The sequence below is a fragment of the Doryrhamphus excisus genome, chromosome 9, assembly GCF_030265055.1.
Source record: "Doryrhamphus excisus isolate RoL2022-K1 chromosome 9, RoL_Dexc_1.0, whole genome shotgun sequence".
Taxonomy (NCBI): domain Eukaryota; kingdom Metazoa; phylum Chordata; class Actinopteri; order Syngnathiformes; family Syngnathidae; genus Doryrhamphus; species Doryrhamphus excisus.
Window position 1 is genome coordinate 6,796,236 of NC_080474.1, and position 13,498 is coordinate 6,809,733.

A 13,498-nucleotide genomic window follows, 5' to 3' on the forward strand; every position below is an offset into this window, starting at 1 on the left:
TTTGTGTTTTAAAAAAATGGTCATTATATATATTCATTCTTCATGCTCGGTGATTGGCCAATCACACACAGCTACTGCCTCTCCGCAAACGGCAGACAGGACCTCAGCGGTTTAAAACGGCTCAGTGTTTGTCACAATGCCTCCACTTTAGTAGGTTTACTTCACGTCTCCTCTATTTTGGTTTATAGCTGAAGTTACTTGGTAAACTTGTCCCATACAAGGGCGGCATCAAGCATTCTGAATGTATTGTTTCCATAAGCGGGCTAAAATATCACATGTTAGAGTTGCGGTGGTATGCTGGAGCCTATCCCAGCTGACTTCGGGTGAGAGGCAGGGTGCAGTCTCGACTGGTCCCCACCCAATCACAAGACAATTTTAAACTTGTTAATTTTTTTTTTTTAACAAGACAGAAGGCACGATTGTGCATCAGTCACTGACAGTGTTTTTCAATCATTCATTCATTCATTTTCTGCCGCTTTTCCTCACGAGGGTCGCGGGGGTGCTGGAGCCTATCCCAGCTGACTTCGGGTGAGAGGCAGGGTGCAGCCTGGACTGGTCCCCAGCCAATCACAAGACAATTTTAAACTTGTTTATTTTTTTTTTAACAAGACAGAAGGCACAATTGTGCATCAGTCACTGACAGTGTTTTTTTTTTTTTTCTCTACTTGCTTGCCAGTGATATAAAGTCAGAACGTGGTGCTTTTGAGAATAAGACAGTCAACAAGGCTAACAGATTATTTCCCTTTTTGCCATTTTTACATGAATCACCAACTTCATACAGCTCATAAAAAATAACGAAAGAGTAAAGGCTCAAGGATCACTTACACACACACACAGTACACAGTACACATATAGCTGAATAATTAACAATACAAAAAGCAACGTCTGATGCCACGTCAATTTCTGATTTAGAATATACAGATTTATACCAACTAGTGCATTGTCGCTTCTAACAATCATTGTTGTACAACACTTTACATATAACTGATAAACTGATAAATACTGGGAGAAGAGGCAGACACACAAAGGATGCATGGTTCTCGCTCTCTCACACAAGCTTAACTTTTACACAAACTTAGCATTCACTTTCTGGACGGGTGCGGCGACTGCTTTTGTATGCTCTGTACACCCATCATTTTTGGCTCTTCATCAATCTTGCTTGTCGATGCTGTCCAGCGCTGTAACCAAATGTATTCCTTTTATTCCGGAATACAATTTGAAACCTTGATCATTGGCTACGATGCTATTCCAAAGAACCAGGAAGAAATGCTAAGGAAAAGATAAAGATTTTACAAAGGAATCACTGGAAAACTGAGCTATTCGAACCGGGGTTATACTGTATTTCTAGTGGTGTAGTACTGTTTAGTATTTAGTATTCTATTTTCATTTGCATCTGCTCCTCACCACGCTGCTTTTGATTTCAAGAGCTGAACTATTCTGCAACATTTGTTGATGTGGTTCTGCAAGTAAATGCTGCAGAATTGTGCTCCTCTTGGAATTGTTCTCCTTCGCTGACCACCGGGAGAAGAATTCACCACCCATCTGCTGCACAGACCTTCGCTCATGCAAACAACTAACTGACATACGCATGCGTTTACCAGTCATGGCAGAGTACTGAGTTGCCAGAGTTACATGTAAATACTATTGTTTGGATTTGACATTGTACTATAATAAAATCATCACTTTAAAAAATGTGGGATGCATGCAGATTTTATTTCCAGCCAGAAAATCCATACCTGCATAAATGAGAACGTAATAAAAATGACTCTTTTTTTTTATTGCCTTTGCAGAAATGGTGAGCAATAGGATTAACCTGACCTTGATTTCAAAACATGATTTCAAACATTTTGTAGATTGCAGCACTTTTAATGTTAACTATTAAAAGAAGCAAATGTGTATAATGGAAACTGTTTAGTATTATTCCAATTACATGTGACTTTGATGTTTCCTTAAAGCTTGCTTATTTGTTGCAGTGTTCAACATTATAAAAAAAATTGTAAACGATAACTATATTATGTTCATCAAAAGTAGTGGCAAATAAAACCTTGCATTCACAAAAAAAATCATGTCAGTGATAACAGTTCTGATGACTGGACACCACAAAATACTTTTTTAATAACTTTAATGTGTGTTAATATTTTGAAGCTGGTAATGGTAATGGTTTTATTTCATTTGAACATGCATCAGATTACACTTGAATGCATCACATAATCAGTTCACAGTTCCACATGCCCAAAAGGAGTAGGAAGTAGCAAAGCTTATTAAATCCTACCCCTCCATCTGGTACTTTTACAATCAGTAACTGTTACATTTGTTCACTTCCTGCTTTCCATAATGCAGTTTAAGGTTTTGTTTTTTTGTTTGTTTTGTTTTTTAATAATGCACATCGTACGGAAATACAAGGTGATATATATAACCATACAATGCCATAATGGGTGCCATAGTAACTGTCAATATAGTGATATATATAGCACATCATGACTGGTTCAATACTCTTCATGATGTGCTAATCTGGTGTGGGTTAGAATCAAAACAGAATTTCAGGCCACTTTCCACGCTAATTATGATGTCGGTGGACACAAAATGTAACGATTGTTGCATTTCCAACTTTGTCAAAATAATCTGTGTATCAGAAATTGTATGCGTGTTTTGCAAACAGCAATAAAAGCACAATGTTCCTGTCAGGATATTGTGTCCTTTTTTCCCCCTAATATCCAGCATTAAATCATCAATCAAGAAAAGACCAAAAATTGCCTAAGATTTATATTATCGTCACGAGAAGGTTCAGAAAAAGGTGTCATATAGGTGAGATTGTGGTAACCCTAACATCAATCAAGGTGCCTCAGAGGCGACTGAATGGTCCACGACTTGGGGGCTGTGAAGATGTTCTGGATGACTTCCAGATCCCATTAACCTTGGGCTGAGGGCCAACAGTTGACTTGGGCCCCAAAGGCCAGTGAGTCAGAAAACTATTTTCTTGTTCCCTGCTCAAATCTGCTCACCTCAGAGGTGTACAGAAAGGCTGCACTCTAAAAGTCAGTTATTCGACTCATCAGTCAAGGAGACCCCTGGAGTTGGATCTCATTTTGTCAGTTAAAGAGCTGACAACAGTGACTATTAATAATATAATATAATATAATATAATATAAAAGATCTAGGCTACTCGGACTGAATATAAACATATAGATGAATGCTTTAAAAAATCACTTTCCAACAGACAATTGATGTTATTTTCATGGTCTTATTTGAAGGTCAGTATGTTGTGACCTTGCCAGTTCTGATGAGTCTTAAGAGAGATGACGATTATTCTCTCATAACATATTTAAACCTGACGCATGTTGGCTAGAATGTTGGCTAACAGATAACATATCTGAAAAAGATATGGTTCATATCTTTGTGTGGGCATCCGGAGGTGGAGTTTACATGGTATCCTCGTATGTGCGTTGGTTTTCCCAAGGTACTCCGGTTTAATCCCACATCCCATAAATATGCATATCAGGTTAATTGGAGACTGTAAATTGCCCATAGGAAGGGCTGCACGATATTGGTAATTAGTGCAATATTATTATTACCATATTATTGCAATATTATTTTATTCCCCCTAAAAATATAATCTGCATGAACCATATTTTAAAAAATCTATCTAAAAAAAACACAAAACAAGCAATTAAGCTCACAACTCAATTACTTTCAAATGTAAAAGAACAAATATTTACATTTATGTTAACATTTAAAGTCTTGCCTAAAGTTGCTTATTCCATTATTTTGCAGACAAACTTAAAAATGACTCAAGCATTTCAAATGCTGCATTTACTTGCATTATAACACATAAATATGTGTTATAATGTATATGTATTTTTGTACCTGGAAAAATACAATCTTTAAACTTAAAGTGCAGTCGGCCAGCATTTTGAAGAAGGAGCTTTGCCCGTGTTTTGTTCCTATAATATAAACATTTTTAAACTTCCCATTTACCAAATTGTACACAATTATGGAAAAATTATTCGGCCAGCCTTGTTTCTTCAGTTTATTGATCAATTTTAATACCTGGTACAACCAAAGGTGCATTTGTTTGCAGTTATGATGATAATAAAAATAGCTTATAAGAGTTGAATTTAAGAGATGCTATCTAGCATTAAAATCCACTTCACAGGTTCTGCATTTTAGGACTTCACACAAGTGTAATGGTAATGGTTTTATTTCATTTGAACATGCATCAGATTGCAATTGAATGCATCCCATAATCAGTTCCAAGTTCCACATGTCCAAAAGGAGTAGGAAGAAGCAAAGCTTAGTAAATCCTACCCCTCCATCTGGTACTTTTACAATCAGTAACTGTTACATTTGTTCACTTCCTGCTTTCCATAATACAGTTTAAGGCAGGGGTGCTCACACTTTTGCAGCATGCGAGCTACTTTTAAAATGACCGAGTCAAAATGATCTACCCACTACAAAAATGCAAAACATCTATTTATTTTCAAATGTATTGAGGATTATTTGTACGTACAATGTATGTTGATGTACCTTACATAACCAAGTGAGCCAATATTGCAAAACACACATAATTAACTATTAACATTTTTTGTAATTACCTGAGTTTACTTTGATGACTTGCACTGAATTGAACCAGCCAGGGATGCATAGTCCGGACAGTAGCTGCTGATAGCCAGCCTCAAGCACACTTCCAAATGTTTATCAGTCATGGATAATATCCGTATCATAATATCCGTATAATATTCCATATCCGTATGGAAGTGATATGTTTTTTGCCTTTTTACTTGGTCCAGTTTTTGCCTTTTTACTTGGTCCAGCTCCTTCATTCATTTTAGTGACCATAAACTTTAGCGAGGGCTTAAAATCTCGCAATTCGCCGACTAGCTTAGCACTTTGCATCGTTGTTTACGCATGAGCGGTGACCTAAAGGTCAAAATTCAGTTGTCATCTGATTGGTTGTCCTGTATGTCAATCAAGTAACGGGGATGGATGATAGGCTGACATCGTAAGTTCTGCTGCACTTAGAGACGTTGTTTGATTTGATTGGTCGCCCGAAGGGCAACATTCAGTTGTCATCTGAATGGCTGCCCTGTATATCAATCAAGTGACGGCATTGATGCTGGGATGATATTTTTTTAATGTTACGCCGCGATCGACCAGCGATCGACCAGTACCACCTCCGCGATCGACCGGTAGCTCGCGATCAACTTAATGAGCACCCCTGGTTTAAGGTTTGTTTGTTTTTTTTTTTTTTTTTTTTTTTTTTTTAATAATGCACCTCTTACCGAAGTACGAGGCGATATGACCATCCAATGACATAATGGGTACCATAGTAAGTGTCAATATAGTGATATATATAGCACATCATGACTGGTTCAAGACTCTTCATCCTTGTATTTAGCAAACATCAACTGCTTGTATTGTTTCTTGAATTGGCTCATCGTTGTGCATTGATGTAAGCATCTCAGCAATAGCGACTTGGGAGAAATATGTTGGTGATGGTGCCTGATATGTTCCGTAAACTCTTTTACCATCCCAAAAGACCTATTTACACACAGCCTGAACGGAGCGTTTACATTCCGCTATACATGGGGTACTGGCTGTAGTTAAAGCTTTGTGTCGCTTCAAAGTTTTTTCCTAAGGAGTAACAGAAGCGAAACTTTCATTAATGCTCGTTTGAGAATTTGCCTTTGGTTTATTTGACAGTTTTAGATAATACAATACACAAATACACATCATAAAGGTCATTGTTGTTGTGTTGTAGGTGGCTGTGGAGATGTCGTATTTCCCCTCGACGGAGCCACTGTTTTACTGCATGACTTGCAAAGAACTTGTCTGTGATTCGTCCTGTGTTGTAAAACTAAAGTAGTCCCAAATTCCGGAGGTGTGGTGTCTTTTAGGAAGAAGCTGCTCTCTGCTTTGATCTCCATTCATATCTTCAGTAAACCTTTAGGTCCTCCTTCGAGAACGAGAGAATGGCTCACTCTGGCCAATAGCAAAGGTTGCTCTCGCATATTGGCCAAAGTACGCATGGAAGAAATGTGTTTCTTATGCCAGGGCTCTACATTAAAAACCAAAATGACTTGCCCATAAGGAATCCTTAAGGTGAGAACTACTTGCCCAAACTTGCCTCATGTAAAATGAAAAGACTGCCATAATGTTATCATGTAATTTTTTGTGGCATCACATGAGAATCTCAAATAAATAAAATAATATAATAAATAATACCTTACACATCGTAGTCGTAGTAAGCAGTGATATTTATAAGTTGTGCACCACAATGAAACATTATTGAATAGACACATTTGTGTACTAGTAAAGTGTTTTTAATCCAGAAAAAAGCTCAATGGTCAAACAATAATTTGTGAAGCAAAGGTGAGAAAAATACACAAAGAAATAGAACCGCTAGATTTTGTATCCTGTGCAAAATCAGCACTTTGTATTGGATCTAATTGGTGGTGTTTCATTGTGACCACTTCAAATTGTCACAGCAATGTGATTCGCTCACCTGTGCCATCATTTGATTGGCTGCCGCTAATAAAATACTAGTTTAGGAGGCACTGTTTCATCACTTTTTGCTGTTTCCTTCAGAATTAGACGATGTTGGCAGCAACGCCATGATGGATGTTTTCATAGTCAAACGATCGCTGATTGGTTGATCGCGAACAACGGGTGTGGGTAAAACGCGGACTGTGGATTACGGACCGCGGTCTAAATAAACGATTCTGATTGGTCCATTGCAAGGATTGCTTTGCAAATTACCACCGGAATTACGCAGTCCGTGTTTTACCAACACCCAACAAGAACCGCTTTAAAAAAAACCTCTTTGCAGTATGGCATGCCAAAGTGCACTTGCCCGACGGGAATATCACTGATTAGATTTACTTGCCCGAATTGTGTTTTAACTTGCCCCGGGCCATCGGTACATCGTTATTGTCGAGCCCTGTTATGCATTAATTAAGTTGAATTAAGTTTTCGATATGGATATTGAAAGTGCAGATATCGTAATGACGATATTTTTTCTATATGAATGTGATGTGTTTATATGGCAGTGAGTCCACGGTGTACCTGCCAGAAGTCAGCTGGGTAAAGACCCACATATAGATCTGCTTACCCCTTTGGACCGGTTTACTGATTGGTTTTGTTGTAAGGTATGTAAGTGTGCCCAGGAAACCCAAATCTCTTCCATTGTTAGTTGCCAAATTCCATTAGTCTGGTCTGGTTCCCCTTAATATTGTAGTCTGTCCAAGCTTTGTGTTCCTCATCCATGCACATTTTTCTTTAACTTTGTCAAGATTCTGTGTCTGACCTTAATCCACATTCTGAAAACCACAAACCGAGATGCATTTGTCATGATTCTACTAAAATGCATTCTGTCGGCTGTATAATTTCCCATCTTTTGGGGATTTAGCTGTACTGTTTTGTACTTCTGTGCATGAATGTAAAATGAGAAATCTTGTTCTCTGTGGATCGTGATTTGATTTTTACTGTTTTGACGTTTTCTAGTCGCAGTTGGTATTGGAGTACACTGCTGTCCGTGGATGTGGATGCATGCTTGCAAGTGCGTGTGTGTGCTTAGTTGATGCATTGTCAGCCACAGCGCAGCGGAGCCCCACTGTGGCCTTGGAGTAGAGCCTGACCAAACAAATTGAGGCAGAATGTTGCTACAAGGTTTAAAAAGGAACATCTCTTCAGTTCAGGAAAGGTCGACCAGAGGCCCCATTAGGCTGACAGAGTCAAAAGGGTCTAGTATGGAGGGGGTTGGGGTTGACAGACAGATTGTGACTCAAGGACACAGCAGTATCAGAGGTTAATGATGTCTGCAGCCTTGGCATGCCCTGAGCCATGCTACTTATCACTGTGATAGAGTTCTGTGTGTTTGTGTGTGCATTTCCATCCCAGTAATTAACTGCATGTTAGAAGACAATGTATGTTTGTGTATATGGTGGTACCTCCATTGTCATTTTTAATCATCCCAAAGGGTCCGTCAGAAATGGAATCGTACTCCAATCAAATTTCTCCCTGACAAAATAATGTAAATCCAACCGTTACACTTCCAAGTATTTTAAATGTACAATGAGCGTAGTTTGGTGGCACGGCGGTCGAGTGGTTAGCGCGCAAGGAGACCAGGGTTCAATTCCACCCTCGGCCATCTCTGTGTGGAGTTTGCATGTTCTCCCCGTGCATGCGTGGGTTTTCTCCGGGTACTCCGGGTACATTCCAAAAACATGCTAGGTTAATTGGTGACTCCAAATTATCCATAGGTATGAATGTGAGTGTGAATGGTTGTTTGTCTATATGTGCCCTGTGATTGGCTGGTGACCAGTCCAGGGTGTACCTCTCGCCCAAAGACAGCTGGGATAGGCTCCAGCACCCCCGCGATTGCACGAGAACCGAGGCAAGATTTTGGCTGAAATTTTAATCATAAATTAATGTTGTGATATTCACGAACGAATCAGTTCTTTTGAACGGCTCATTACAATGAACAATGGGAACCAAGTCACAGCTGTTTTCTCAGTATAATTTTATCACAGCTTCCAACAATGAAGCTAGCTTACTAACATAGTGGCAACCAGTCATATGTATAAGCATATATATATATATATATATATATATATATATATATATATATATATATATATATATATATATATATATATATATATATATATATATATATATATATATATATATATAGTCTGGCAGCGAGACAGTGAGTTTTTTTTTTCATCTATTTTATATTTTCACCTTTATTAAAGTGTGGGCACTTGAAGCTTTCTTTGGTTCCATTTTGTGTTATTGAAGTGAGCAACACAATTGAAATCAAGAAATAACTCATGGCAAAACAAGAAGGTGGTGTCTGGGTGGTGTCTCGCTGCCACACCCCGTCTTTGGGAAAAGTCACATCAAGAATCACATCTTCAGCGAAGGTAAAAGTAACCTTAAATGATGATTTATAATTTATCTTTGATAAGAATCGAGGAAGTTGGTCGAGTGGTTAGCATGTGCAGGGTTCAATTCCACCCTTGGCCATCTCTGTGTGGAGTTTGCATGTTCTCCCTGTGCATGCGTGGGTTTTCTCCGGGTACTCCGGTTTCCTCCCACATTCCAAAAACATGCTAGGTTAATTGGCCACTCCAAATTGTCCATAGGTATGAATGTGAGTGTGAATGGTTGTTTGTCTATATGTGCCCTGTGATTGGCTGGCCACCAGTCCAGGGTGTACCTCGCCTCTCGCCCAAAGACAGCTGGGATAGGCTCCAGCACCCCCCGCGACCCTCGTCTTGACAAATACTTGTTGGCAAAGACAGCGATTGCACGAGAACCGAGGCAAGATTTTGGCTGAAATTTTAATCATAAATTAATGTTGTGATATTCACGAACGAATCAGTTCTTTTGAACGGCTCATTACAATGAACAATGGGAACCGAGTCGCAGCTGGGAACCGTACCGCTGGGAATTGTACAATGGGTAATTCAAAACAGTGACGTTGCTGTCAAAGCAGAGTGTTATAGCACCACCCTGTGGAATATTTACAATGAATCCACATCAGACTTTAAAAGGTTTTAATCAGTATTTCAGAATAATTCAAAGTCATATTTTTCGGATATCTAAATTCATTCCTCCCAGTGATTATATCCATGATAAAACGAGTTAAGGCCAGGCTGGCTTCTTAAAACTTAATAAATATAAAATGAGCCAAATGAGACAGTTTTTTGAACGGCTCTTTAAAAGAGCCAAAAATTCCATCTCTATCGTAAATTGGGGTTGTCGAAAATCCACTATCCAAGTTCATGTCAGTCCCATTTCACAAGACCATTCTGTACTCCAGGGTTTTTCTTTGGCAACTTGTGTGTTAAGGCGGCACGGCGGCCAATTGGTTAGCGCGCAGACCTCACAGCTAGGAGGACCAGGGTTTGATTCCACCCTTGGCCATCTCTGTGTGGAGTTTCTCCCCGTGCATGCGTGGGTTTTCTCCGGGTACTCCGGTTTCCTCCCACATTCCAAAAACATGCTAGGTTAATTGGTGACTCCAAATTATCCAAATTATGCCCAAAGACAGCTGGGATAGGCTCCAGCACCCCCCGTGACCCTCGTGAGGAAAAGTGGTAGAAAATGAATGAATGAATGAATGAATTTCAAATTGTTTACCGCATATGAAACTATAACTGTAAAACTGTAAAAACATGTTTTGTGTTTTTGTAATGGTTGGATTTACATTATTTCTTCTGGGAAAAATGGATTCAGTTTGCGTCTGTTCTGAGGGAAGAAGAAGGATGCTAACCAAGGTTCCACTGTAGCTTAAAATGACTAATTTTTAGTCACTTTGTCTTTGAGAAGAATCTTACAGTCAGCTGCTGTACAGACTCAACATCTTAAATATCATGGAATCATACTCTTCCCATAATGATGGGGGGGAAATGTATGTTATTTTCCGTGATGGATGATAAGTTAACTTCAGCTCGTGTCTGATTTTGACAAGATTTATGCGGCTGTTATATTTCAATATGCTAAAACATCTGTTCTCTGGGTCTGTTGAGTCCAAGGCTAAAAGCAACGGTAAGGTGATAAAATGTTTAAGAGATATCATTGAGGTGATATTCATTGTAGAAACTGAACCATTATGATTGATTCCTTACCTTAAAATCGGGTGAACGAATGAGTAAAAATAAATTCAACATGGCCTCTAAAATCATTTCCAAGTGTGTGTCTGCATGCATTTGTAGTCTATACGTGTGAAAACTTCTTTTCCTAATCAAGTCCATTTTCTAGTGATTTGCTCTCCCGGAGGTTCCATTTATCTCAGACTGCAATGGAAACACACACAGACACTTGATGTTTCAAGGTGAATCCCTCCAAAACGGCCCTGCTGGTGTTCTCTTGTTAAATCAATAAGAATGGTGACAACAGCAGCAGTGAAATTTGTACCCGTCCGATGATATTTGCGTGGATGCTCTCACACGGAAGGGCCCTAGACTTAAACGGAATGTTCATAAAAATGGGAATAAATGTCACATTGAGTCCATTTGGCATTCAGTTTATAGTACTAGGTGAATTTATTTTGACCGATTATAGTTTATCACAGATGTAATCTGATTCAGCAGTCCTACAGCTTTTGTGTCAATAAAGTGCAGAGAGATCTAAGGTTAAAAACAGCAGTTGACCAAATGCTTTATGATCACTGGGCTCTTCGGAGTGAATAACATATTTGTATGGCTGAATGGGAATCATCCCATACTGTGCGTCCAGCTAAACAGATCGATGCATCATGAATCACTGTTGTTTGCCCACTCATTCTCTGCAAAAGTTTACAACCTCCCCGTTAAAACTTGCACTAAAACTATATTACTATAAATTTGTCAGTACTTTCTTTTCATTTCAACTGGTAACATCACAACTCCTTAAAGGTCATTGGACTATTTAATACACTAGCTGTCAATAAGAGACTGGGCAGAAGGTGCGTGTAATGGTAATGATAATGGTAATGGTAATGGTTTTATTTCATTTGAACATGCATCCGATTACAATTGAATGCATCCCATAATCAGTTCCCAGTTCCACATGTCCAAAAGGAGTAGGAAGAAGCAAAGCTTATTAAATCCTACCCCTCCATCTGGTACTTTTACAATCAGTAACTGTTACATTTGTTCACTTCCTGCTTTCCATAATACAGTTTAGGGTTTTTTTTTTTGTTTTTTTTTTTAAATAATGTACCTCGTACCGAAGTACAAGGTGATATGACCATACAATGACATAATGTGTACCATAGTAAGTGTCAATTTAGTGATATATATAGCACATCATGACTGGTTCAAGACTCTTCATCCTTGTATTTAGCAAACATCAACTGCTTGTATTGTTTCTTGAATTGGCTCATCGTTGTGCATTGTTTGATTTCCTTACTCAATCCATTCCATAGTCTGATTCCACATACTGAAATGCTATGGCTTTTTAACGTAGTCCTACCATATAAGTGTTTCAAATGTAGTTCTTCCCTGAGATCATATTTCTCCTCTCTTGTAGAGAATTATTGGATGACATTTTTAGGTAATTGGTTATTTTTAGCCTTATACATTATTTTAGCTGTTTGAAGATGAACTATATCAGCAAGTTTAAGTATTTGTGATTTTAGAAATAAGGAGTTAGTATGTTCTCTGTAAACGGCATTATGAATTATCCTTACTGGCCTTTTTTGCAGTACATTGAGTCAGTGAAGATTGCTTTTATAGTTATTACCCCATATTTCCACACAGTAATGATGATGATATGCCTTTATTCGTCCCTTAGTGGGGAAATTTGCATGGGGGAGGGGGGGCAACACTAGGACAGGGGAGGGGAAAAAACAACAACTCCAAACTAGACTCTTCGAGTCATAAGTAACATATGGTAGAACCAGAGAGCAATAAAGAGTGTGGAGTGATTTCTGATGGAGAACAAATTTTGCTTTGTTCAATACAGAAATATTTCTGGCCACATTATGTTGTATATTTGTAATATGAGGTTTCCAGCTCATATTTTAATGTATTGTGATCCCCAGAATATAGGTTTGTAATCCTGACAATGTGGCACTAAATTTAAATCATAAATTCTACTTTGGCTGTACTCAAACCTACTAAAGCACTTCCAATGTATTCAACCATTTACATCAGTTGTTATTGTTGATTTGTAGCACCTTGTCTTGTACGGCCAAAAGTGGCCTACAGTCCATTGCAACCCCTTTTTACTCAGTATGTTTGCTAATTTGTTGCATTTGGGCTTACTTATTTTGGCTTGCTGCAACAGGTTTTGCATTAAGGTGATACCATCGGCTTGCCGTGTATCTATAAAACAGAAATATGTGGGGTTTTTTTTTAAGTCTGGTACAAGAACTTCACAAGATTTCTGCAAAATCTTCGGAATTTTTCATGTCACAACTTGGGGTGGTCCGATTCATCAGCCACAGATTGGTATCAGCCGTTATCAGTGAAAAAGGATGGTATCCACATCGCCCGATATGTGCTTTAAACTCCAATCCCGTCCGCCAATCAGTTCCGCCGCCGCTGCAGCATTCAGAACAAGCATGTTTGCCGTGCGTGGGACGTCCAGTCTTTGTGAGAGTTGTGAAAGTGGTCACTTCTTTGGAAAATGGTAGCCAAAAAGTGTGGTATCGGGTTTTAGAATTCATTCATTTTGCACCGCTTATCCTCGCAAGGGTCGCGGGGGATGCTGGAGCCTAGCCCAGTTTGTGGAATGTGGAATTTTTGGAATGTGGGAGGAAACCGGAGTACCCGGAGAAAACCCATGCATGCACGGGGAGAACATGCAAACTCCCCACAGAGATGCCCGAGGGTGGGATTGAACTCGGGTCTCCTAGCTGTGAGGTCTGCGCGCTAACCACTCGACCACCGTGCAGCCCTGTCTAAACACTTGAATTTTTTTTTGTTAAATTTGCTAAAACTAAAGCTCATCACCAGACTGACTAGTTAAAAGGTTATAGATTGTAGTTTATGCTTTTAACAAGGAA

General features: G+C 38.9%; 1 protein-coding gene across 5 annotated transcripts in view; it reads left to right on the forward strand.

Moving 5' to 3' along the window:
- LOC131135553 (ephrin type-A receptor 6-like) overlaps nt 1–13,498 on the forward strand; it is a 203,413-nt gene that overhangs the window by 98,044 nt on the left and 91,871 nt on the right. The gene's annotated exons all lie outside the window — the stretch shown is intronic.